The sequence below is a fragment of the Rattus norvegicus genome, chromosome 6 (genome assembly GCF_036323735.1).
Source record: "Rattus norvegicus strain BN/NHsdMcwi chromosome 6, GRCr8, whole genome shotgun sequence".
NCBI classification, from domain to species: domain Eukaryota; kingdom Metazoa; phylum Chordata; class Mammalia; order Rodentia; family Muridae; genus Rattus; species Rattus norvegicus.
Genome location: NC_086024.1, coordinates 104,238,298 through 104,264,363, shown reverse-complemented (window position 1 = coordinate 104,264,363; position 26,066 = coordinate 104,238,298). Strand labels below are relative to the sequence as shown.

Here is a 26,066-nt window from a genome sequence, read left to right as displayed (position 1 = left end):
TTTATGGTTTTGCAATATGAGATAGATGGCCATGAGTCTATGGGGCCAGAGGTGGAAAACTGTGCTTTGGATGTGAAAATCACTTAAAGAATTATTTTGTCTTTGAGCACCAGGTCCCTGATGGGGGTGCTGCTTTTGGACGTTATGGGACCTTTAGGAGGTCAGTCTTTGCTGAAGGAAGTGGATCACTGGGAGTTGGGCTTTGGTTACAGTGAACCCCGCTTCCAACCCTGGTCTCGGCTTTCTGACCCACTGAGACATGAGCAAGCAGTCTGATGTTCTCGCTGACACAGTCGTGAGTCACTCCTATTACGTGAGTTTTGTTTTAGGATGGACTGGACCCCTTATGAAAAGCCCCAAATAACTTCTTCCTCTCTTAAGTCGCTTTTGGTCATATACTTTGTCATAGCAATGAAAAATGTAACTAATTCAGAAGGACTGTAAAAACCACATCTGCCCAGGTGTCCTGAGAGACTTCATTCAGTCAGCAACTGATGGAACCATGCAGAGACCCACACCCAGGCTGAGCCTGGGGAATCCTGCAGAAGATGGGGGTGGGTTATAGGAACAAGAGGGGTCAAGGACACCTCAAGAAAACCCACAGAATCAACTAAAAAGGGTTCATAGAAGTTCACAAAGATGGACCCGTCTACAAGGAAGGGAGTCTACAAGGGTCTGACCTAGGTCTTCTGTGTATCAGCTCAGGATCCCTAAGACCAAGTTCTCAGCACACAAGATATTTATTTGCCCCAGAGGGACAAGAGGCAGAGAATAAGAGACAAAGACAGGAGATAGAGGACAAGGGAGAAGGGAGAGGGAAGAAAGGAAAGGGGCAGGGGTGTTTGTCCCAGGGGACAAAGGACTGCCTCTGGATAGAGAGCAGACATAGGCAAATGGTGGTTTATAAAGGTAAAAAAGGAAACCCCGTGATAGGATGAGGTGTTTCATTTTAATTGGACATGTTAATTAGGTGAACCAAATTGGGTTTTGATTGTTGGACTTCAATAGTTTGATAGCTGGATCTCGGTAGTCAACCTCAAGAAGAGGAAGTGGCCAAATAAGGGAACAGATCTTGGGGGCTAGCTTCAGGAATGCAATTGAATGGTGTTTAGCAAGGAGGGAATGGAGGAGAAGGGCAAGGCCTGCCAGTGCTGTGCTTGCCACACCCCCACTGGATAGAGTCCCTTCACTTTGCATAAATGTTACAGTTTTGTAGCTTGGTCTCCTTGTGGGACTTCTAACAGTGGAAGTGGGGATATCTCTGACTCTGTGGCCTGCCTTAGGATCCTTTTCCTCCTGCTGGGTGCCTCATGTTGCCCTAATACAAGGGGAGGTGCCTAGTCTTACTGCAACTTGCTATGCCATGTTTGGCTGATAGCCATGGGAGGCCTGCCCTTTTCTGAAGAGAAACAGAGAAGTAGAGGGCTGGGGGCAGGAGTGGGTGGAGCAAGAGTACCTGAAAGGGGAGAAGGGGAACAGACAATAAGTTCTTTCCTGAGCCCATTGTGGTCCCATCTTAGTCACAGAGTTCATTTTCCCAGAATTCTTGTTTAAGTGCCAGAAGCACACATGGTAAGCTAGTCTCATTTTTTTTCCATTTTATTTAAAGCAGGAGCTTCCTATGCAGGCCAGGCTGGACTCAGACTTAAGTGATATGTAAAATTCTTATGATAGGACATCATCCACACATAACACCATAAATGGTAAGAACTGTAGCTCCTTTTTCCTTTTGGGATTATGATATAGTTCATTTTCCTAATATTGTTTTTTGTAATCTCATGTCAGGAAAGTTTTGTACTGCGTTAGCTTTATTTATTTTGTTTGTTTTGTGGAAATGGTGATGGGAAAAGGACAATGTATGTGCATGTGTGCGTGTGTGCATGCACATGTGCATGCATGTGCGTGCACACACACACACACACACACACACACACACACACACACACACACTGTATTATCCTCACAGGAGGTTTATATAGTATTTATATACTATTTAAGTTCAGACCCCAGAGACCCTGGGCTCCTCCAGTAACTAATTCTGTCAGGTGTTCAGTTACTATTTACTTATCTGTTCTCATGGGTCAGTAGTCTCCTGGAGGGAAATGACTCTCAAATGTCCAGACCTCTTCACCTTCTTCATTATACCATCCCCAAGGTATTGCAGATGTCTCCAAGGCCAAGGTAATAATCAGCTTACGAATGCTCTTCCTGAACTCCCAGCCCCCAGTCTGGAATGAAAGACCCTGAATATACTAGATAAACGCGCTACCACTGAGACACACCACAAGCCCATGACTCTTTAACGTCACCTGCATTACCTCAGTGCAGATAGTGTCACCCGCCTGGACAATGACATCCGCTTTCCAGGGGGGACTCCCTCACTTACCTGTCTAGTCCCTTCTCCACACTACGACAGTGTCTTTCCAACAAGAAAATCTCACCTCCTAATCTCTTTTGTTGCTTGAAGCAGGTCAATAGTTTGCTTTTGAGTGGAGACAAAATTCCATTGTAGGCTGCCCCCTGACTCTGTCCATGTGTGTAGGCCACATGCCTTCACTTCCTTATAGCCCCTTAAACACAGTATACAAGATAACTTTCTTCCATGTAATACCCTCACCAATGGCTGCCCCCCTTTCTAGTGAAGGCCTGTAAAGTGTGTTTGACTTTCTTAAGTTCTTAGTTCCCTCATGCAGCCATCTCCTTTGAGGTAGAGACAAGGGTTCTTTTACTCATGTTTATTCCTTCCTTGGACTACATGTTACGTCTGTCTGGTTCACCCCAGGCATCATGAATTGATCAAGAGAAGACCTAAGGGTGAAGGAGGAAGAGGAGCTGTAGTTTCCAATATTTGTGCTTTTGTTCCCTGAGTGTAGCACTCTTTCCCTCATAAATTAAAACTCTACTCCCACTCCGAATGCCACTACTTCGTGTCTATCCTCCATTTCTGATATCCTTTGGCTCTGGTCTAGATTAGGGTGGCTTAACAACATAGTTGCCTTTCAGCAAGGTCCAATCCATCTCCATATCCCACGGCCAGCTAGACCACCAACATGAAGGCATAGGAGAGCGCGTTCCATCAGTTATTGTAAAGGTAATTTTGGTGGAGCCACAGGAGAAATCCTTTTCTCGAGCTGTAGGCCAATACACCACTTGGGAACACCACTGCTATGTCACCCCACTCACGACTTCCCTGAAGCTGTGCCAGGTATTCTGGTAGGTTCTTTCGTAAACGGAGTCAGACTGGTGCAGTTTTTATCCTGGATCACCTTGGTATGTGAGACAGAGAGCAGTAATACGCCGTAGCCTTCAGTGTAAGCAGCATAGCGAGTGTGCTCAGTGGGTTTGATGAATGGAGGTGGAGGGAGTTGACTGTACCGGGGCAGCCACCACCTCCCCTTCACTAAATCAGGGTAACTGTCTATCTTCACTTTGCTCTGTTTACTTAAACACTGGCTGAGAGAAACTTATTGTAGTCTATCCCTCTGTCTCATGGTTGCCACAATATAATTTTCAAGTGAAATTTCTAAGTGCGGACCACACACGCTATTTCGGTGGACCAAACATTGATTTATGCTAAGACTTGGGGGAAGGGAGCCAAAGAAAGATGCTTCACCAGCAATTTTCTGCTGCCTGCCGTTGCCTGCTCTGCTTTAGAAGTGTGCAGATGGAGTTTAGGGTCTCCATTACTGCCGCATTCGGCCATCTGACAGACCATCTCCGCTCCACTGGGTGAGCAGGAGAGTTAGGATCATGATTCCTAAGACAGTTTTGGTGATGGAATATAAATTAAGAGAACCCTGCTTGCTGAGCCATCATTCTGAGAACATCAGAATGCAATTTGTTGGACAGATTCTATAATCTGCAGATGAAGGCAGTTATAGGGCTCAAGTTTATCCAGCGTTAACAAGCCCTAATAGTCTAGTTCAGCTCAGACATAACAAACGGAAATGGCTTTAAATTATCCTTCCCTAGAGACATGATTTCATAAGAGAACAAACTCTATATGTGCACAGAGAGATTTCCAATGTAAACATGTGGTGGAAGCTAAAAGCTGCAGCCAGGCTTCAAGCCTGGATATGCCAATGGCAGGGTATTTTATTTCAAAGACACTGGTTTCCTCCTCCATGCAACAGTGTGCAAGCTTTTTCTGCTGACTACACTTTGAACTGCAGAATACACACACGCTTGCATATATGTGTAATTTTATAGTTTTCTTTCTAGTTAGGATATTAATAGATTTCACTTAGCCTTTCCATGCATAAATTTGACTGGGACACAGATGCTTAAGGGATAGGGTTCCTTGTGGGAAGCATGGGGCTCACTCATCACCCAGGCTGTCTGAAATGCAGAGTAGCCTCTGAGGGTTTGGAAAGCACAAGGTGAACAATTTGGCTTTTCCACATTCATGCACTGTATCAAGCAGCTTCTTCAGAATGGGTAAACGTGGAGAAAAGAGAATTCCCTTAGCCTCCACACAGGACAAAACAGCCCAGCTCATTGTGGGGGTCGGGGGAGGGGGGTTGGGGTGGAGGTGGGGACTGGTTAGCCTTAAACAGACTAAGATCAAGGCTTTACAATGGCAACTATTTGGTGTCCATCCGATCTACATGCTGAGGCCTGCCTCCCGTTCTTATATGGCCCACCAGCTAAGAATCGTGTTAATGATTTTTTTCTTTTTAAACTTGAACAAGGACAATAGAAACATATTTGTGACATGTGGGGACTATATGAGAGTCAAGTTCCCAGCCTTCACATTTCACAGAAACTTAGCCATGCTTAACTGTTCACAGTCCGTGCCAGGCTATAACAGCAGAACAGAGGAACTGCTTCAAAGACCATCTGATGTGCACAGTCTACAATATTTATCGGGACCTTTACAGAAAGGTTTCCTGACCTTTCAGATCTCCACTATGAGATAAAGGCATTCTTCGGTTCCTACTTTTGCTTTTTCCATGCGCCTATGCCCTAGGCCTAGGGGAGCACAGCCAGTTAAACAGTCCTGTGTTTATCCAGAATCCACACACACGGAACCTTTGTAGGTTTTCCCACAGGCCATCAAGTCATGCACGACCTATTTACACCCAAGATCACAAAGAACCGCAAGTGAGAAACTTTTGATTTTATTAACAATTTCCTGAGCTTGAAAAATCTTGTGATACTGATCCCAGCAGGCACCAGTTGCAATCTCTGATTTAGGCTATTGCCGTACTTAACTCAAATATGGCTTCGGTTTTCAACCATTACTTGCTACTGCGGCAGGCTTTAAGATAATTTCCTGAGCTTTACACTGTATTTTACACTTTTAAATGACGGTATCATCAGAACCTGTCACAGGAGGTATATGAGACGCAGAGACTGATAGCCATGGCTTGTGTCTTAGGAGGGCCTTCACCGTCTTTTAACTACACCTCCCAGAGTGTGGCTCTCCAATGTTCATTTGGCACTTGCTGGTTTTAACAGCATTCCTCACTTCCGCCTTGCCCTGCCAATTTCCAGAGCCCGGATTGAACGCTGAGTGATTTATTTATCTCACCCACACCACAGAAAGGAACACAGTTCAGTGAACCAACAAGGGTGAGGATTCCTAAAGCTCGGAAGTCCCTTCTCAGTCCACAGATATCCTCAGGCCTAGATTCCCATGTAGGCTTTCTGTGTATTGCAGTAAAGACCAAAGAAGGAAGGAGAAACCATTCTGTACCCTACAAGGAGTTGACAGTTACGTCAATAGCTGAGAGCCTGCCACTGTTCATAAGCCTGCTTTTTACAGCCAGATCTTTGCAACACCCAGCCACTGTGTGGGAAGAGCTGATCCATTTCCCCACAATTACAGGAGTAGAAAGAATGCCACTAACAAGAAGTACTAAATTATTCATCCATGCATGCAAACAAGGGCTTTGTGAACATGTATAGAATATTGAAAATGTGTCAGGTGAAATGCTATATGCTAAGGACAACAGAAACCACACAGTGTGGTCTTTGTTCCCATGTTCATTTATTCCAGTGAAAAGAAAACACTGTAACAGTTTATGGGCCCCAAACAGGAAACTCGTTGAAAGAGAATGTCTGATCTTCAGCAGATGGAGTGTGAAAACAGCTTTGTTCAGGAGGTGTCGTGGAGTCTTGAACACAGGGTCTGCTTTGGGGCAGAAGGAGGAGGCCAGGTAGGAAAAGGTAAATTCTAGCAGGTCGATCCTAGCAGCCACTCCTTGGAACACAAACTGCCTTAGTGTTTGGAGGAAGGTGATAGAGAAATCAGGCAAAGGAGAGGCCATTCAGAGAGATGCAGCTACAGGGCTCAGCTGCTGACAGATCCTCCGTGTCCTGTGAGCATGCTCAAGAGTTTCAGCTAAATCCCAGAGAAAACTAAAAGACACCCAGGGAAGTATGACGTCACGCCATTAGGTCAGAATGGACACTTGGTCCTGCAGCAAGGGGGCAGGAGCTACTCCACAGGTGAACTGTCAAACCAGTCAGATGAGAAGCTCGAGGCCTGAATCTGGACAAAGGGCAGGGGAGGAGAGTACCAAGGAGAGAAGCTTAGGGGAGTAGACAAGGCAGGGCCACAGAGGAGAGGAGGTAAGCTGATTTCTAGGCCTCTGGTTTAGTGACTAGGTAGCTATTGGGTTGATTTACTGTGCAAAGGAATAGAAGATTGAGCTTTTTTGTTTTAAAACAACACAAAACTTTTAAAGGGACAGTGCCTCCCTGATTATATTTGGGTTAGGAAACCATATTAAATGAAGCCGTGCTTCAGGGTACCAAGGGAGAGTTTTTTTGTCTCTGTGGCTTTTAAATGTCATGTGCGAGATTACCATGTCAAAGCTGAAGCCACTGTAAGAATGCTTTGGAAAGAGATGAGGGATAAATGAATAATAAACAGAATGCTAACGTTCTTAGATTCTGCTCTATTCTCCAAACAAACCCAAAGACAAACGTACAGTCTTTGCAAACCCCTTTCTTGAGGCTCAAGGAGCTATTCAAAAGATACCTAATATCAAATGTATCTCAAAAATACTAGACTGCTGTTACCGAGATGGGGGGGGGGAGAGAGAGAGAGAGAGAGAGAGAGAGAGAGAGAGAGAGAGAGAGAGAGAGAGAGAGAAGATTTGATGAGGTGAGAGTTGAAACGTGCAAGTTGTGGAATAAGATGCAGAATGCAGTTAAATTGGGTTTGAATTTTAAAAAAAGACACAAAGGAATTTGTCTTTGTAACAAAATGTACAGAGCTGGCAAATGGCGTGTTAAATAGGCCAAGGACAGAGAAACAGTTTTGGCATGTTCACATTTATGTGTGGAGCTCAGAAGCCGAGAGTGGAATAGTGGATATCTATGCTGGGGCATGGAGGAAGGGCAGGTAGGGATGAGGGTCAGAGGTCCAGATCTTCGATTAAACAGGAGGAATGACTTCCCTTTCAGCTTCTCGAGATGTTGCATTGTGTGGGTAATGAAGACTGCCTAGGGTGGACAAAATAATGAATTCTAGGCATCAAAACTGGGGGACTGGAGAGATGACTGTCAGTCAAGTGCAAGTGCTTGCTTTGCAAGCACAAGGAGCAGAGTTCAATGCCCAGAACTCACAGAAAAAGTCAGGCATGTGGCACGTATCTGTAATCCTAGTGACAGGAAGTCCAGCTGAGTCAGTAAGCTCCAGGCAGAGGACAAGGCCTGACCAAGCGGCTCATCTGTCTGTTCATACAGCATGTCAGTGCTTCTCCATGAGTGAATTTATCTCAGTCGCCAGAGGATGTAGAAGCACCTGTGTGCTATTGTACAACGTATGGGCGGACACGTGTTCTTTCCACTTGACTGGTGTCCCTTCCACACTTCTGACAGTAGAAGCCTTCCTTACGAGAAATGCTATCACCCCCATGGGTGCCCTGCCTTTGTGCCACAGGGGCAGGAGAGAGATCCTGAGGGCCAAGCAAGTGCTTTCTGAAGTCCTGAGAAGCTGCTTTGCTGCCACATGGCAATAAGGGCTGAACCAGCAGGCAGAAGGGAAGGAAGCACAGCAGAAAGGGGCAGCACATTGAAAACCTGGCTGTAGCCCTCATCTCCAAACTAGACAGGGAACTCCATTGGGTCTGGCACCGATTTTATTATTATTTATAAATTACTTTCAAACGTTACCTAAGGATTGGGTCTACTGTCCTTTCAACTTGAGTATCTAGGTTTTTAGGTACATATAAAACGCATGAAGACTTCCTGCATTAATACTCAAAGACACGTTCTAAGAATTGCCAGTTCCTCTAAGGATGACATCTGTGTTGTTTCCTGGTGAATCTTCTTGAATGTGGCATCATTTACCAACTGTCACCTGTAGCTTGAACTTCTCCTGTCACGTTATTTATTGCTCTACGATTTATTTTACCTGTTGTGTATTACAATTTACTGAAATCCAGCCCCCTTCATTTTCTTTCTTTTCTTTTCTTCTCCTTGAAGCAGTATATTTGATGTTAATACATTTATGACCACTACTTTACCTTAACTTTGTCTTCCCAGATCATCTCAATGGTGAATGAATCACTTCCCCTACGTGAAAGCTCTTGCTTCCCACCTTCCATGAAGGGCTGGGTGTCAGCAAAATCAGAATTTTAAGCTATTCTGATTAACTGACCCTTAATGAGTCCTGTTTCCCCTCTTTATCCTATGCAGATGAGATGGAGCACATGAGGACTGCACCCTCCAAATCTATGTCGAAATGTGTCCTCGTTGGCCAAATAATGACTGCTTCCTCTACCAAATCTGAGCTCTTAGAGAGCCAAGTTTCATGAATTCCTTTAGTCATCCATATATGGAAGATAAAGGCCAGAGAGAATAGAAAAGAATGGGAAACAGTTGTCTACTATCTCTGGAAACTTATTCCACCAGTCCAAACCAGTCATTTCTGGTAAAAGAAATGCTTAGTAAACACTATCAGTTAGATTGTACTGAATGCTAACTGTCTTAGTTAGGGTTGATATTGCTGTGAGAGACCACAATAACCAAAGTAACTTGGGGAGGAGGAATCTGGAGGCAGGAGCTGATGCAGATGCCATGGAGGGGTGCTGCTTAGTAGCTTGCTCCCCATGGCTTGTTCAGTCTGCTTTCCTGTAGAACCCAGGACCACCAGCTCAAGGATAGTACCACACACAATGGGCTGGGCCTTTCTCATCAATCATTAAGAAAATGCCCTACAGGCTTGCCTATAGCTCAATGGTATGGAGGCATTTTCTTAACTGAGATTACAGGTGACTTTAACTTATGTGAAGTTGACATAAAACTAGCCAGCACCATAGCTATGTGCCAAGCTCCTGGTAACATTAAAACAAAGCAAAACACATGTATTTGTGTGTGTGTGTGTGTGTGTGTGTGTGTGTGTGTGTGTGTGTGTGAGACAACTCACGGTTGGCTATCTCAATCCACCTTGTAGATGGAGGGATCAAACTCAGGTTATTAGGGTTGGTAACAAGGGTCTTTGCTTGCTTAATTGCTGAGTCATCTTGCCAGCCTGGTATCTCTCTCTCTCTCTCTCTCTCTCTCTCTCTCTCTCTCTCTCTCTCTCTCTTCTTTCTTTCGAATCTTTCAACAGCCTTCTGTGTAGGCTTTATAAGGTTCTGTCTCAACGTCTCCATAGTAAATGAGCTCTGTCCCCTTTAACGTGCTTTACTGAGGTGATTCAAGGTGCACACAGTGTAGACAATATTTCCATTCTACTCTCTACTCTTTAACTTTACTATCTAGGATGGGCAGACTTCCCAAAGCTCTGACTTTCACATATAGGTGGCGTCACAATCATATGCATACAAGGGAGAAGAAGGCATAGAAAGAGGAGAGATTCTTAGAGCAACATCTGCAAGAAAATCCTACTATGATGAGCTTGTGGCACACAGCCATGTCGTCATCAACAAGGCCGACGTAGAAACAGCTATTTAACGCAGTTCTGAGGTGGGACGGAGGCTATGGGAAGTAGGAAGACACATTTTGAGCTAGGTATCGTAGTTCATGCTTGTAATGAACTCAGGAGGTAGTGTGAAGGAAGATCATGATTTCAAGGCCATCCTACAGCATAGTGAGTTTGAAGTTAGCCTGGGTTATGTGAGACCCTGTCTCAAAAACAAAACAAAACAAAATAAAACAGACAGACAAAGCAGCAGTATGTCACACTGTGAGATACCACAGTATGAATCCGCATATTCAGAAGATGGGTTTAGGGGTTTGAAAGCCAGTTCACACCACATTCTCTGATTGGATAAAAGGTAGACATATTACCCAGGCTAGGTCAATAAAATCCCCTGAGGAATTTACATGGAACCATGCTAATTGGCCCGGGCTGGGAAACAGAAGGAAGAACAGATGGACTTAGGTCCTTTGGATGTGGCTATGTGCTTTGGCCAGCCAATAAAAAAGAAAACAAGAAAGTAGGTACAGAATCAAGAGGCTATTTGACATCATGAGGTCTTGAGATGAAGAGACCAAGAGAGGAGGAGGACCTTGTTAGCTACCCTGGCTCCTTCTAGAAAGCCCTGGTCTCTTATCAAAGAGACAAGGCTGAATTTAATCCTCTGGATTGTGACTCTTCAGATTCCCTATGGTAAATCCCTTCAGTTAAGATAGTTTGAGTAGATTTGGCTAACAAAAACCTTTTAATCTAGGCAACAAAAGTGGCTCTTAATCCAAGGTTGAGCATCAGAATGCCCTAAAGAGGTTTGTAAAAACACCGAAATTCCCTTCCCTTCCTTCAGGAACAAACACAGATGGTCTATGGTATACTCATGACAAGGAAAAAAAATCTTTAAAAGCTCACCCCGAGAGCTACGAAACACAGAAATGGCAAGTGGTAAGTAGCAGACAGCTTTCTGCTAGGCACCTGAAAGGGCATGTCTGACCAAAATAACATCTTCACTTCACTTCATTGCTGTAATGAATACTTCAACAAATGCAACTTAAAGGAGAAAGGGTTACTTTGGCTCACGGTTCAAGGGTATAATCTACCATAGCAGCAGGAGCTGGCCAAGATGCAGAGTGATGAATGCTAAACTCAGCTTGCTTTCTCAGATTTATTCAGTTCGGGTTTCCCTGCCTAGAGAATAGTACTATCCACAGTTAAGACAGGCCTTCCCACATCAACTGTCCTAATTGAGCTAATCCCCCATATATGTGCCCCAGAGGCCCAGGACTCTAGATCCTGTCAAGTTGATGATTAGCACTAATTGTCACAAGCAACAGTGGTAAACAGGAAGAAGAACCCCAGGGTGCCCCTCTGCCATCAGCCTAGGGCTACACAGTTCATCTCAGCATTTACTTCCACACGGACCACAGCAGGCAACGTCAGCCATCTCCCTTAGAAAAGACTTAAGCATCGAAGAGCTGCAATAACCGTCTGCCTTCCATATCAATAAGCTGTCATTCTGGTGGTGCTGGTACACACCTGCAATCATGGCACTCAGGAAGCTGAGGCAGGGGGATCGTTGAGTTCCAAGGCCAATCTATGCTACACAGTGAGACCTTGTCATTTATAAAAGCAAAAGGAAATAAACTGAAACTTTAACTCAAATAACTTTTGTGCATGGCATCAAATCTAAATATTATTTAGTTGTTAATTATAGGTTGTGATGGGTTTGGCTGGGCCCACATGAAAATGAGACATTGGGTGTGTGTGCAAAGGGCAATTACAGGAGAATGTGCTATAAAAGTCTAACCCCCCTAAACCCCCCCCACACAGGAAGAAATCCAGTCCAAAATCTGATTGCATTCATCTGACAGCAAGATTAACACCCAAACTGTGAAATAAATTAGTAAGCAAACTGCAGTGAAATCACCCTCTTATTACTTTAACAAAGGAATTTGCTGCAGGGCTAGAACATAGATCATTTTTTGAAGCAGATGAGAAAAATTACTAGAATGCTTGTTAAAAACAAAAACAAACTATTTTAAACAACTGAATGAAAAAATGTGATTTAAAAATTATTACATTTATTTAATGTGTGTGTGTGTGTGTGTGTGTGTGTGTGTGTGTGTGTGTGTGTTTATGTGTCGTGCACCTATGCACCAGGACATGGGTGTGGAGGTCAGAGGAAAACTTGTGGGAGTCCATCTTCTTTTTCTACCACATGGGTCTCAGAAATTGAATTCAGGTGGCTTGATGGCAAATGCCTTTACTCACTGAGCCATTTCACTAACTCACGACTTCATTATTTGGGGATTACATTGCTTCTTTATGATCCAGAAACAAATAACGATATGGATAGCTTCCTTGCAAGCCATGGGAATGAGCTCTTCCCAGTGCACGGTTAGAGACTGAAGTCTTGTCAGAATTAACACGAGATCCAGTTTGGTTTCAGAGTTGTCGCAGGGAAAGGGAACATGACTGAGGACTGAGAGGCCTCACTCATAGAACAGAGCAAATTTGGCTAGAAGCTACGCTCTGTATCACCTTATATTAAGACTCAAGGATTCCCATCAAAATGACTGCAGAGGTTGGGTAGCACCTTCCTTCAGAACCTACATAACTTGCATTCAGAGTACATCGTGACAGTAGTCTGGATTTTGGACAGTGAGACCCCCCCCCCAAGGACTGGGTCCTCTATTTCTTTGGCCAATGTACTTGTCATGTATAGCCCCACATATTCCAAAGCCTGACTAAGTGTGGAATGAACTATAATGAGAAGGAATGATAGTCACTGGGGTGCATTTATAACATTGTTCTTGGGAAGACACATGATCTTATGGTTTTTTTATTGTAAAACTGAGACTCATGCTAGTCCAACACAACCACATTACTGACAGTCTTGAGAGGTAAGTACATGGTTTAAAGCAACGGATGGAAGGGATATTATTAAATCCTTTGTCTCTTCAATGGTTCTACAGACGATGTAATATAACAGCTAATGTTTTCTGGACACATTGGATACTATCTATCACTGTTCTCGAATGTTAATGTTAACAAAACAGGCCTGCTATCATTTAAACTTTTACCATGAAAGCCACAGTGCCACAGAGACGTGGAGCAATTCAGCCATAAATGGCAGAATCAGAAATGCACAGGCAGAGGCCTGGCTTCTGATATTTTAATTCTTTAATCTCTGAGCTAACCTGCTTCTGGAAACCTATATTGATCACATAGGCTTTTCACTACTCTCCTTTTATTTCTTGAAGCAATGCTGTCCTAATGGCCAATCTCACAATCCCAATCTTGCTACAGTGGAACCTCCCTAGTCCCACTATTATCTCCCATGGAGTGGAGTCTTTGCTGGAGAACATCTGGAGTTATGATGCTGCCTCTCTCTCAACTTTTGGCCAGCCAACTGGAACTGATAAAGCAGTGGAGACTTGACTCCCTCATGGCCATAGAGTCAATAGAGTCACATAAACCAGGTCAAATGCCATGGAAGGCCAGGGAAAAGATTCCAGATCTCTTCTGTAATTCCTGGGTCTATAGGCTTTTGAAGGGTTTCCTTTGAAGAGCTTTTTGTAATCAGCTCTGGGCAGGGAACTAGTTAGTTCTCTGGAGACCCATGTGTGTCCTAAGGATGCTAGTCAGAAGCTGATGAGTGATGCTGGCATGCCAGGCATTAGATGCCCTGCACACAGGATGTGCTTTACAGCCCTGAGAAACCTGAATGCAGAATGGGACGGAGAAAAGTGCCATAAACACTACCCCTATATTTTCTTCAACTACTTTTTTGTTAGTAGATATTATGTAACAACACATCAAGTTTCCAGAAATGGTAGAATATAACAACAGTCTCAGCTATGTAGGCAACTTAACATGAGGACAAAATCCCATTGCTTCCTCCAGTGACCGCCATCCCTACAGTCATTTTACATTGTGCACAAGGTGATATGGAGAGCACAGAGCTTCCGGGGGCACCCATGCAGGCAGCACTGCACTAATGCTCCTGCAGCACTGATGTCTTTTATGTAGAACCTGATGCTGCTGGGTGGTCCTGAATGTGTAACCCACTCTGCTCGCCTGTCATCAGCATGTGTTCTTCCTTCCTTGAAAGTTCAGAAACAATTGTTTTATTTTGCCAGACCGATGGGGGAAGTAGCATTCATTTCTGCACTGATTTTTATTTTCTTAACAACTTAAGAAGTAGAACACTTTGGTTTCTGCTTCTTTTGGTGAGGTTTTTAACACACACACACACACACACACACACACACACACACACACACACATTATTTTAAGTTATGTAAATGTATGTTTGTATCTGTAGGTAGATATGTGCATATGAGTACAGGAACCCTTGAAGGCCAGAGGTGTCTCTTTGAGAATTCTCTCTGGAGATTCTCCCTGGAGTGGGAGTTATAGGAGGTTGTGAGTTGCCCAACATGGGTGTCAAGAACTAAACCCAGGTCCTCTGGAAGGGCAGGATGTGCTCTTAACCAATCAGCCATCTCTAAGCCCTGTGAGATTAACTTGGTTACTTTTAAATAGGGTTTGTTGTTGTTGATTTGTGGATTACTTTTACAGATTATAATATTAATATTCCTAACAACCACCTTTTCCTTTGTCGTCGTCACCACCACCACCACCACCACCATCTTTGTGTGTGAATGCAAGCACCTGCGTTTATATCTGGAGCCTCAAGTGTACAGCCTAGCCTTCTACCTTGTTTAGAGGAAGGTTTCTTCCTTCCTTCCTTCCTTCCTTCCTTCCTTCCTTCCTTCCTTCCTTCCTTCTTTCCTTCCTTCTTTCCTTCCTTCCTTCCTTCCTTCCTTCCTTCCTTCCTTCCTTCCTTCCTTCTTTCTCTTCCAGTAAATGAGGCAGGATACCTAGCTCATAGGTGTCTAGAGACAGAAGTGTGTGCTAGCACACTAGAGCTTACACAGACTCTGGGAAGTTTGTCAGGTTCTAAGGAACCATATATATCAATATATCTACATCTATATATCATCAGCATAGGACCCTTGATTATGTTTAATATCTCTCTCTCTCTCTCTCTCTCTCTCTCTCTCTCTGTCTGTCTCTCTGTCTCTCTCTGTCTCTCTAGTATAGAATAGTTTATTCAGGGCATGGAGAGAAGAGTTAAGAGGGTAGTAGGGCAGAGAAAGGCACAGAGAGAGAGAGAGAGAGAGAGAGAGAGAGAGAGAGAGAGAGAGGAGGAGAACGAGGAGGAGGAGGAGGAGGAGAAGGAGAAGGAGAAGGAGAAGGAGAAGGAGAAGGGAAGGGAAGGGAAGGGAAGGGAAGGGAAGGGAAGGGAAGGGAAGAGAAGAGAAGAGAAGAGAAGAGGAGAGGAGAGAAGAGAAGAGAAGTAGAGGGTGGCCATGAACACGTGGAGGGGGAGGAGGGCATGGGGAGAGAGGGGGTAAAGGAAGGTAAGAGCAAGAGAGAACAAGAGAGTATGTCTAATCTCTTAAGGCTGAAAAAGCCCCTAGTTGGTTCTGATTGTGATCAGGGGACACCCAGTTCAGTGGCTGGCTTCTTGGCAGAGCCTTCCAGTAAAAGCAGGAAGGACAAGGGCAACTATCCTGTGAAGGAGTCTGCTAACTGCTGGCTATCTGGGTGGGCAGGCTCCTTGGCCACCCTTCATCTGCTTAATCACCACCCTGGTCGTATGCTAATTGATGCTTGTTCCTTTCGTGTAGGAAGGAGAGCCCTGGACCAGCCATTCACAACACCCATGGATCCCAGGAGGAAGGTGATATCGTCCGGGTGCTCTGGATCCTTCAAGGAAGAATTTAGAAATAGATGAGATGACTTGGAAATCTTTCTCTTCAGCTCACAAAATGTTAAGAAGGAAAAGAAAGCTAAACTGGAGCAAGTAAGAGATGCGTAGGTTTATTCTCCTGACTCCATTTCAATTCTGAGGGATAAAGCATGTCGTTGGTCTCTCTGCTAACCAGAGAGGGCCTCAACTTAGAAACACAAGGACAGCACATCTTACCTTCAATCTGTGGTGTGAGCTCCTTCACCAGAGGAACTTAACTCTTTCAACATGTGGATGCAGAGGCTGCCGCTTGGTGCTGTCCCCAGGGTTCTCAGTGGGGAAGACTTGTACACCACATATTGAGAGAAAGTAGTTCAGTCTTCTTGGGTTTTCCTGAACTAATGATCTCATGTCAAGGCTGCACTCTTAAAACGAATTGTATTTTGATTAATGACTAAAAAATAAATGAGCAAAGTGTGTTTATGTATGCAGACATGTACTTTACACACGGATGGGGTGTACCTCATTTGAATGTGTATGTATATTCCAGAATGAAAGACGCAGCTGTTTTAGCCATTTATGCTTGGGGGATGGGCGGGTAATATGGCAGGTTCTGTTGAAAGGGAATTATGGGAGAGAATTTGATATCTTGAAGTTTTCAGCAAGACAGGATTCAGAGGGCAAGTATAGAAATAAATTTAGAAACCAGCTTCTTGGTTCCCAGCATGCTTTTAAAGGTAAACGTATCGCACAAAGCATTTGCTCAGGCTTTTTGTGTAGCAGTGTTTTGTGTGTTTGCTTTTGTTTCAAAGTTCATTTTTTTCACAGCTCAATTGGAAAGCAGGAATGAATGGGGCACTGTAGAGTCCTTTCCCATCAAAATCACCATCTGCAGCCAACTCTCCCTCAAAAACAAGTTTGCAAAGTGGATATTCTTTTCTCTTCCCAGTTATTTTCATGACTTGAAAACTACAAATCGGACAGCACCACACTGTCACCCGAACCTATTCAGAATAACGGATGATGAGTTCTGTATAGTCCTCTAAAGGCTGGCAACCCTCCTAGATATGTTCAAGTGAGCATGTGGGCTCCACGAGGAGAAATGACTGCTGGTATGGGACGTCCTGGTAGGAAGTTGAAGAATGCTGCTGTGTAGCTAGCTATGGATGTGTGGATACAGGACACACTACAGTGAGGGATGTTGGCACCTGTACAAAGCATGCTGAGCGCCACATGCTAGAACTTAATGAAATGGTTGACTAGTATAGTGTGGAGCAACAGACAGCCTCAAACAGTCTTTCGACTTTAGATTTTAAATGTTTAGATCCAGCCAAGCAATAATAATGGCGAAGCTTTTATTCCGTAGACTTCCCCATACAGAAAACGAGAATGAATCCTGTAACTGAACCCTTTTTCCCCTGAGAGTCTGGAGTCCAGGACAGACTAATTAAGTCACAGAAAGAAATATGGCTGCTCTCTCTTAGAGATGACATTAGATGCCCTCAACTCAATATGGAACCCATTTACTTAAGCAATGCCAGAACATTGTCACCGTGGCTCAGCTAGTCCCTGGCTTGCCCAGCTTGAATGCTGCCCAGAAGCTAAACTGAAAGAGTATAAACCAGAAAGCCTGCACCCCCTTCACATTCAAACTCACTAGTCTTTTCCTTTCTGGCATTTTTCTTTTTTCTAATTTGCTGTTTGTCCACAATATCTGCGTCTTTCAGGAGAGTGTTGGGAGTCACTCCAGGCGGAAGTGCTCCCTCATGTCAGGTGGATCCTCTTCTGAAAAGAAAACACTCTTCTGTGGAGAATCTCTGGGAAGAGGAACCTTAAAGTATAAGCTCTCACCTGGTTAAAAATCTGATTTACTTGAAAATGCTCTCTATTTAAAGGAAATGTCTTCAGTTCCTTCTCTTCTCTCCTCTTCTCTTCTCTTCTCTTCTCTTCTCTCTCCCTCTCTCTCTCTCCCTCTCTCTCTTTCTCTCCATTCCTTTTTTAAATTAATTTATTTATTCACTTTATAACCCAGCCCTTCATACTCAGTGGAAGCAGAGAACATCTGGACATCTTTTTCTTTACAATGTTGCTTTTAAAAAAAGGCATAATTGATCCTTAGAATTTCTTCTGTAAGAACATTTTTAACATTAGCTTATTTAAAATTAAAAAATATTTAACTCCTTTAGAATAACTTACAGAAAGTAAAATCTGGACTCCCAGGGTTTTAATGCCAGTTGGTTCTCTATATGGGCTGGTTCTGCATCTGTGGATTCAACAGACTATGGACTGAAAATACTTGGGGGGAAAACATCTGTACTGAATGCATACAGACCTTTTTCTTGTCATTATTCCTTAATCAATACAGTAGAACAACCATTTGCATATCATCTGCATCCTATTAGGTATTTATAAGTAATCCAGAGATGATTTAAAGTGAGCAAGAGGAAGTGCCTAGGTTGTATACAAATACTGCATCATTTTATGTAAGAGGTCTAAGCATCCATGACTTTGGTATTTGCTGGGCTTTGGGTGGGTTCTCCTGGACCCCTCCCCCAATACCATGGGAGACTACATTTAATTCCAGATGCTCCACACAGCCAGTGACATATTGTGTTACTAGGCCTAAGCTTGTTCTTGGAATTCCTGCATTCCATGTGTATGCCATTGTGATTTCTGAAACTAAAGAAAAGCTCTCTGTATCGTTCTGGAATTCCCAGCTCAAACTGACTGTTAGGGTTTGAGTAGAAAGTGCCCCGCAAAACAAAAGCAAAAAAACTCAAAAAGCTAAACAAAAAAACAAACTACAACAATAACCAAAACAAACAACAAGCAAAACCAAAAACCAAAACCACAGCAAAACAACTCATTATTAAAAGCTTAGTTCCTAGCTGCTGGTGCTATTCTGGGAGGTTTCGAGAATTTTAGGAGATTAAAAACTAGGCACAGAAAGCAGGCTGCCAGTGGCGGTATGTCCTTAGAGGCTATCATGTTCTAGGTAGCTCTCTGTTAGCCTTGAGACAGTCTCTGTTTCTTGCTCCCACTCTCATGATGATCTATCTTGCTATGGGCCCAGAATCAACAGAATCAAAGATTACAGGCTAAAATCTCTGTAACTATGCATCAAGATAAATAAGCCCCTTTCCATTGTTTTGTTCAGAATCGTCAGAGCAATCAACAGGTAACACAATGGTCTTAGTACAGATGTTTATGGTGTTGGTGGGGCTGTGGCTTCTCAGATATGAATCTGGGTTATAAGCCACAGTACACATACTCAGGTTGATTTGGTAGGCAAAGCAACAGTAGGGTTAGGGACAGACCTAATGGGCCTTACCACCAAGCATCTGAGTGGGTCAGATAAATATGGGAATCCTTCTCTACCTTATACCTCTGCCTTCTAGTATGTTAATATTCTCAGGCAGGCTCCTGCAAAGTATGGTTACACACTGTATCCCAGCAGGTTGGTATACTGGTAGGTAGAAGAGTCCTCCTTCCTGGTGGTTCTGACTAAATTCTTGTAGTAAAGTCTCATGTTTTCAGCTTGGGTCATATATTCATCCCAAAGGCAATCCCAGAAACCCTGACTGGTTGGTCTAGGTTCAGAGCCAGCCTATAGCATTGGAGGCTGTTGTCAGCTGCATGTTAACAACAAGGATGGAGAGTAGGGTGGGAAACTCCCAAAAGGAATGCTGGGTTGCTGTTTCTAAAAGTCAGGGAGCTGAGCAGAAGATAACAGGGCACCCCTCTATCCATGCCCTCAGTGTCTTATGACCTTCTGATATGGTTTAGGATGACCAGCAAAAGTCCAAAGAATGGGAGTTGAGAAGAAGGTGACCTAGCACCCCTCTATCCATACCTTTAATGTCTTATGACTGTCTGAGTCTATGGTATAGAAAGACCAAGAAAAAATGAGTCCAACCACTTACTCAGTGTCAGCACCAGACCTCTAACTCTTCTGGCCAGCACTGGTACTCTACTGGTAGCACCGTCCAGAAATGCAGAGAAAATGTTGAGTTGGGGAGGAGGTTGAAGAGCAAAGAATAATCTGATAAGATAAAGTTCTCTCTGCATCAGGGAGGGAAACCCAAGGATTAAGAGAGACAAACTTCCATAGCGTTACAAAGGGGGTTACCCTTAAAGTTTGTGATAGACTCAGTAATGTTCTGAGCAAACTTCTGCAGTAGAGTAAAACAGGCAGGGTGGACACAGAACAAGACTGGACTAATGTACACACACGGTATCTATTGGAAGGGAGGAAGGGACAGACTTCACAGGGAAGTAAGTGCCTGTGAGGCTCTAGGCAGACTTAGCAGACATATTGGATGTCTAGATGGAAGACAGGAAAACACTACCTTTTGAAAGTGACTTAAGTGACTTCTTGCCGAATACTGGTAATAAAAGAAATGTGGAAAAGGAAATAATTAGAACAAGAATCCTATCATAAAGCTAATAAAAATGTGTCAAATGGGCCATGAGTATGTTTAGTAAGGCACATTGATTGGCTTTTAGATTTTACTTCATTGTGCCTTTTACGGTGTATATATACTTTTGCAGCTATAACCTGATGTTTAATTTATGATTATTCTGTTGTGTTTTAATAATACTTTCAAGATTCATACTTGTAGTACTTAGTAATTGTGGCAGTTAAAAGGTGAGATAACCGAAGTCTGTTTACCTTTGGTTCCATGTAGAATAGTGGTTCTCAACCCATGAGTAGTGATCCCAAATCATCAGAAAACACATTTACATTACAATTCATAACAGTAGTGAAATTACAATTATGAAGTAACGAGAGAATAATTCTATGATTGTGGGTCACCACATCATGAGGGTGTAGCCTTAGGAAGGATGTAGAGTCTTAGCTTAATTATAAAATATCTGTAGATAATAAAAATAACCTTACTGGGGAGTATGACCTTTGGGATTGAAATCAAAAGCAAACCAGGGACTTTAGTCGGATCCCCACAGGACACTGGCTGAGAAGGGCTGGGGAACGACCTATGCTGGGTGTCTCCAAAGGCAATGTCTCTCAGTCTAAACACAGAAGGAGGAAGCAGAGGAGAGAGACATGGGGAGAGACGGAGTGAGTCCCTTTGCGAGAAGCAATGTTTCCAAAGAAAAGCATTTTTATTATTTGTTTGCTTAAGAGGAAAAGTAATGAGTTTATAGGAAACAGGAAAACATTTGAGATCATCAAATCAGTAGTGTAACAATTATGGCAGAAGCTATTAAAATTGTACCTTTCCCAAACAGGTAAAATGGGAGCACACATGTTTACCTCTAGAATCAAGAATTAATGCAAATTTGCCAGACATCGCCTGTGCGACCCTGCAGATCTACTCTAGTTCCTTCTCACCCCACCTCTGCCCTTGCCACCTGGGTTCTGTGGATCACCTTAGCAGGACTCCCCTGGGCACGGTCCCTGGAGAGCATTAGCAGGAGACAGGAAGGCGTTCACCGTCAGTCAGGAGTGCTGATGACGCTCACTAGTAAGTACCACTAAAACACTGCAGAGTCCTAGACGTTTCTTCATAGCTACCCATTCCTTGAGTGCTCTCCCTTGATTATACAAGTCTGTAGCACCAATTAGCTTATCCCATCTCGTTCCTGATATTATAATAGTAAGAGCACATTTAGTTGAAGAGTCATTATGCTATAGAAAATGGTCTAATGGCAACCTGTACCTCCTTTTACATCTACTCCTGACATTTATTATCCTTTTTATTGGAACTGAATGCAGGCCAACCCTAGGCACAAGGAAGGCTTGGCTCAAAAAAGCCTTCTACCCACATAGATACAGAAGCCTAGAACCTGGGATGCTTGCCTTTCATCACAGTAGTCCATGCCAGCTTCCCCCTTTCCTTCTCTCAAATTCCTGCCTGTCCTCAAAACTTGCCACCCATTCTTTTCACCAGTGGTGGAGCAAGTAGCACTTGCTAATGCCGTCCAGGACAGTACTGAGCGCTGGGTAAGATCAGTTAATCGACACTAACTACCCACTTACTATTAACCAAGGCAGGGAAGAGCGATACCCCAGTGAGTCCTTGCACAGGAATGTTGTCTTGTTCACCTCGTCCCCAGAATGAGCGTAACACCCGGCACTTAGCGAGCTCTGTGAAAACACTTGCTGACATGAGTTATGGTATTGAAGCCTGAGGTCCAGGAGATAGTTAAAGTGCTATGTGGAGCTGTGGTTGTGAACTCCCGGCTGTACGTGTCTGCTGTGTTTCCGGCTTCTCTCTGACCCTGGTATTTTATTCTTATCTTATTTATTTATTTATATTTGAGGCAAAGTCTCCTTACATTGCCCAGACTGGCTTCAAACTTGCTATACCTCTCTGGCTGACCCCAACCTTCCCGCCTTCTGAGTGCTGGGATAACAGCCCTGCGCTACCAGGCCCAGGCTCACTCCGCTGAACAGAATGCCAGCGATGTCTCTGCGGTGGGTTCTGACCTATTTTTGGAACATGGACTTCCCCTTTGACATTCTGATGAAAGCTATGTACCTTCTCCACATCAAAAGATAAATATAGCTCAAGGACTACAGGTTAAAAAAAAAAGTAGCTGAGATGTCCTATGTCATCCGGAGCAGACAGTTCTGATGTGGAAAAGGGCAGAACATAAAGTACTCTGGAGGGAATCTGAAAAGGTGCATTTCAGCACAGAGTCCCTAAGAATGGGAAACAGGAACTGACTAAGCATGCGGCTCATCCGGGCTTCCTGTACACTTGATCCACCAAGCCTGGGATATTTTATATAATTCTTTCGACTTGCCTATATTTGGACTTTGAGGTCAGGATAGAATTATCTGGTATCACGCCGACATTCAAAAAGTCACAGATTCAGGAGCATTTCAGATTTCGAATAAGGAATGCTCAACTTGGATCACCTTTGACATAAAGAAGATGCCAGACGCTTTAGTAGCCTCTTAGTATGTGGAGCTCATGACTAAAGGTTAAGCTCCAATATTCAGATGTCTCCGTTCCTGCTTCACTCTGAGAGGATGTTGAGCATTTGCACATCACTTTCTCTGATGCAGCTAGGTTTCCCTAACACCTTTTTTGTTTATTCTGTGCCCCACGCCTGGCAGGCCTAGATCTTGGACTCCTTGGGCAGTGTCTGGTATATGGTAAATACTTTAGAATTTATGGAAGGATGAAGGGACAAAAGAAGACCGCTCACACCTCTGGATATCTAATCATCTGTGCCTCATGTAAACTTTACACCTCCGGATGGTTGTTGGCACTAAGAGCAGAGCTCATCTGCCTCAGGCTGCCTGGATGATGCTAGCACCAGGCTCATCTGTATACTACATCCCTCCAGTCTGCTCACTTTCCCAAACCCCATGGGTTCCCTTGGGCCTCTGCGTCAGGAAGGTCCATGTATGATTTCACTGTGCTCTGCCTGGAGGGAAGCAGCATGTGCCTGTTTGCTACTAAAGGCTGACGTATAAAAGCAAGAGTCTCTACAACAGTCCCTTCCTTCTGAAATCCTCATGTGCCAATCTATCGGTGAAGGTTATTAAAGCCATCCAGGTAACAAACAGTGAGAACCCCCAAAGTCCAGAGCATGAGCACATACCTTTGGCCTTGTTTTTGGAGACAGTGTTTCTCTGTGTAGCCCTGGCTGTCCTGGAACTCACTCTGTAGACCAGGCTGGTCTTGAACTCAGAAATCTGCCTGTCTCTACCCCCTGAGTGCTGGAATTAAAGGTGTGTGCCACCTTTAATTGTCTGCCCAATTTCAAGCTACTTTTATAAAAATGTGTTTAGTATCTGGTTTACCTAGCTATCCTCATGCACGGAAGGATAAGGTTTTGGTCTGGGTTGAAACTGTGCTGGGATTAGAGCAGCATAGTACTTTCTGATTCACTCAATTGTGTGTTCCAACTTGATCTCCATCATGTGAGGGCACACGGCTGCATGAGTTTGCACAGGGACATTTATGGCATATGTGCCAGTGTGTAGTGGTGGCAGAATTTGCTTCTAGAAGAGCATTTCTCTTACATAGTTTGCATATTTATTTGGAAAAGCCTACATATAAAAGAGTACTTTCTGGATAGCCATAGAGAGTTACCAATGCACACACCCTGCTTTCCCTGCTCGGATCCACTGTGCACTTTGCACAGAGGTACACGGGTCCCACCAGCTCTGTGCTTACTTACTTTGGCCTCTTGGCCCGTGGCGCCGTAGCCTTTTCAGAGGTGGCCCTTCACATTTTATACAGCTAGTATGTTTTAACCAGCTAGTCAAGGCACTGCGTTCCCGGTAATCACGCAGGTTAAGCCTTAAGCTTTCTGCTTGCTGACGTTCCTCCCGTTGTTGTTCCATATACAGATCCCAGTGACTCCCTCGCACCACCAACTGTGAAGTGGCTGTTTCTATTGAGGCCGACACTGGTGGCTGAACTGTCACTGCACAAACTGTCAGGAGGGTTTGCCTTTCTACTGAGTGCAGCTGTGAAACCTGGAAGCAAGGCGCTAGCTATTAGCTGTCCCTTGGATCTAACTTTTCCCACTCTGCTCAAGCTCGGATTAGACCATCAAAGCATGACTAGACTCCACCACTTGTGAGTTATATCTCTTCATGTACAAAACTTGCAGAAAGACATAATGATCAGAAATGTAGGCCTCATACCTCATTACAACCTGAAGGGGAAAGAGCTTTACGAGTCAATAGAAGCCTGGTGGCACTCGGGCTGACAGGGCACCTATACTGGTGGCTGTAACTGAAGAAGGAGCAGCAACAGCAATAGACATATGTGGAAGGGAAGTTGAGTGGGAAGCTGGAGCAGAAATGATGTCAAAATACACTAAGGAGACCATCAAAGTCCTTGAGTGAAATCATGGACCACACCATTTGAATCCTTTCGAATGGTCACTTGCATCTTGTTTGGACCTATAAGCAATCAGACAGAAGTTCAATGCTGTTCTTTTAGGCATAGATTAAAGGAAGAACATTATTATTATTATTTGCACATCTGATATATGTATTTAACATAGTGTTTACTGTATAAAGTATGTTCTTGGAGAGTTGTTAAAAGTTAACTCATTAACCTCACAGTGTCACGTTGGAGCCATTTTAAAGGTCTACACTGCTGCTGCTTCTCCTGCTCACTATGGATCAAACCCTGACATTTGCTGAGTCCCTCAAGGGGCAACAAAGTGCTGCAGAGAGCAAGGACCAATCAATAGTGTCTTCTCTGTGGTTTGAAATCTTGTAAGCTACCACTTACTAAACTGGTCCCAAAGCCCCAGTGACACTCCCATTCCAGCGCTCAAATGGAGGAAACAAAGAATAAAAAATGACCAAGTCTGACCTACATTGGAAGATGCTTAGTAAAGGATGGCAGTGTGCAAGCAAGGTTGGAGGGGAGGGGCAACCCAGGCTAGTTTTTGACAAGAGAGAGATTGCTTCTTTTCAGCTAGTAGGGCTAACATAGAGTACAATGTAACTTTATGCCTCACCCTCCCTCCCTCCATTCCCCATTGTTTGCTTTAGACTTTCTTTCTTAATTGGATGGACTGTGGGACACCAGACAAAGAAGGTGGGGCTTGCAGTGGGGGTGAGGGTAGACAAGGACAGCAGGGCTTGCTGAACTACTACATGGGAAGCCAGAGAGATGGGCTGAGAGTCCCTGACAGGCTGGGAAAGCTCGTACTGTGCTCTCCTGTGACCGGAAGAGAGAATTCCTCCAGACCCTTGGGTCTGCAGCCCACAAGTTTAAGAAATGCCATTGTGAGACATGGTAGACCACACCCAGGGAGATGTTTGACACTTAACGACTTGTGGCCACAGCAGATGATGGGATGGGATGGAAACTTTGTGAACTTTTCCAACTGGAGCGAGTAGAACTTTTTACACACTAAGACCAACATGCCAACTAGTTATTTTACATAGGGAGTAAAGAAGAGGAGGGTGTGTTAATTTAAAAGGAGCATGGTGTTTGGTGGTACATATCTTTTGGTACTCTTAACCAAGAGGAATGCTGAGAGGGCAGAGTGGCTGGGACAGCAAAGAGGGGCCCTTTGCCTTGGCTGAGAGCTATAGCCACCCTGCAATTAGAACAGCCACCATTTTTGCCCAGTCATGTGATTTCCCAGTCAGGGCATCTTGGAGCTGGTAACTATTTACAGCATGTTGCTCCACAGAGTCAATGTTTTCCGGCTGTGAAGAGACATCACAACCATGGCAACTCTTACAAAGGCAAGCATTTAATTGGGGCTGGCTTACAGTCCCAGAGGTTTAGGTCGCTGTCAACAATGGCAGGGAGCATGGTGGCACACAGGCAGACACACGTGGTGCTGGAGAGGAGCTGAGAGTTCTGCATCTGGATACACAGGCAGCAGGGAGAGACACTGGGCCTGAATGAAGCATCTGAAACCCCAAAGCTCACCCCTAGTGACACACTTCCTCCAACAAGGCCACGCCTTCTAATC

At 44.1% G+C, this 26,066-nt stretch overlaps 1 protein-coding gene and 1 long non-coding RNA gene across 11 annotated transcripts in view; one reads left to right on the top strand and one right to left on the bottom strand.

Annotated features, from left to right (window-relative positions):
* LOC134479407 (uncharacterized) overlaps positions 1–16,117 on the top strand; it is a 31,539-nt gene extending 15,422 nt beyond the window's left edge. The window contains exon 2 of the long non-coding RNA XR_010052726.1: positions 15,571–16,117. This is a non-coding gene — a long non-coding RNA (uncharacterized LOC134479407). The remainder of the gene's footprint in view (positions 1–15,570) is intronic.
* The window catches only part of Rad51b (RAD51 paralog B), a 544,534-nt gene that overhangs the window by 109,560 nt on the left and 408,908 nt on the right, over positions 1–26,066 (bottom strand). The gene's annotated exons all lie outside the window — the stretch shown is intronic.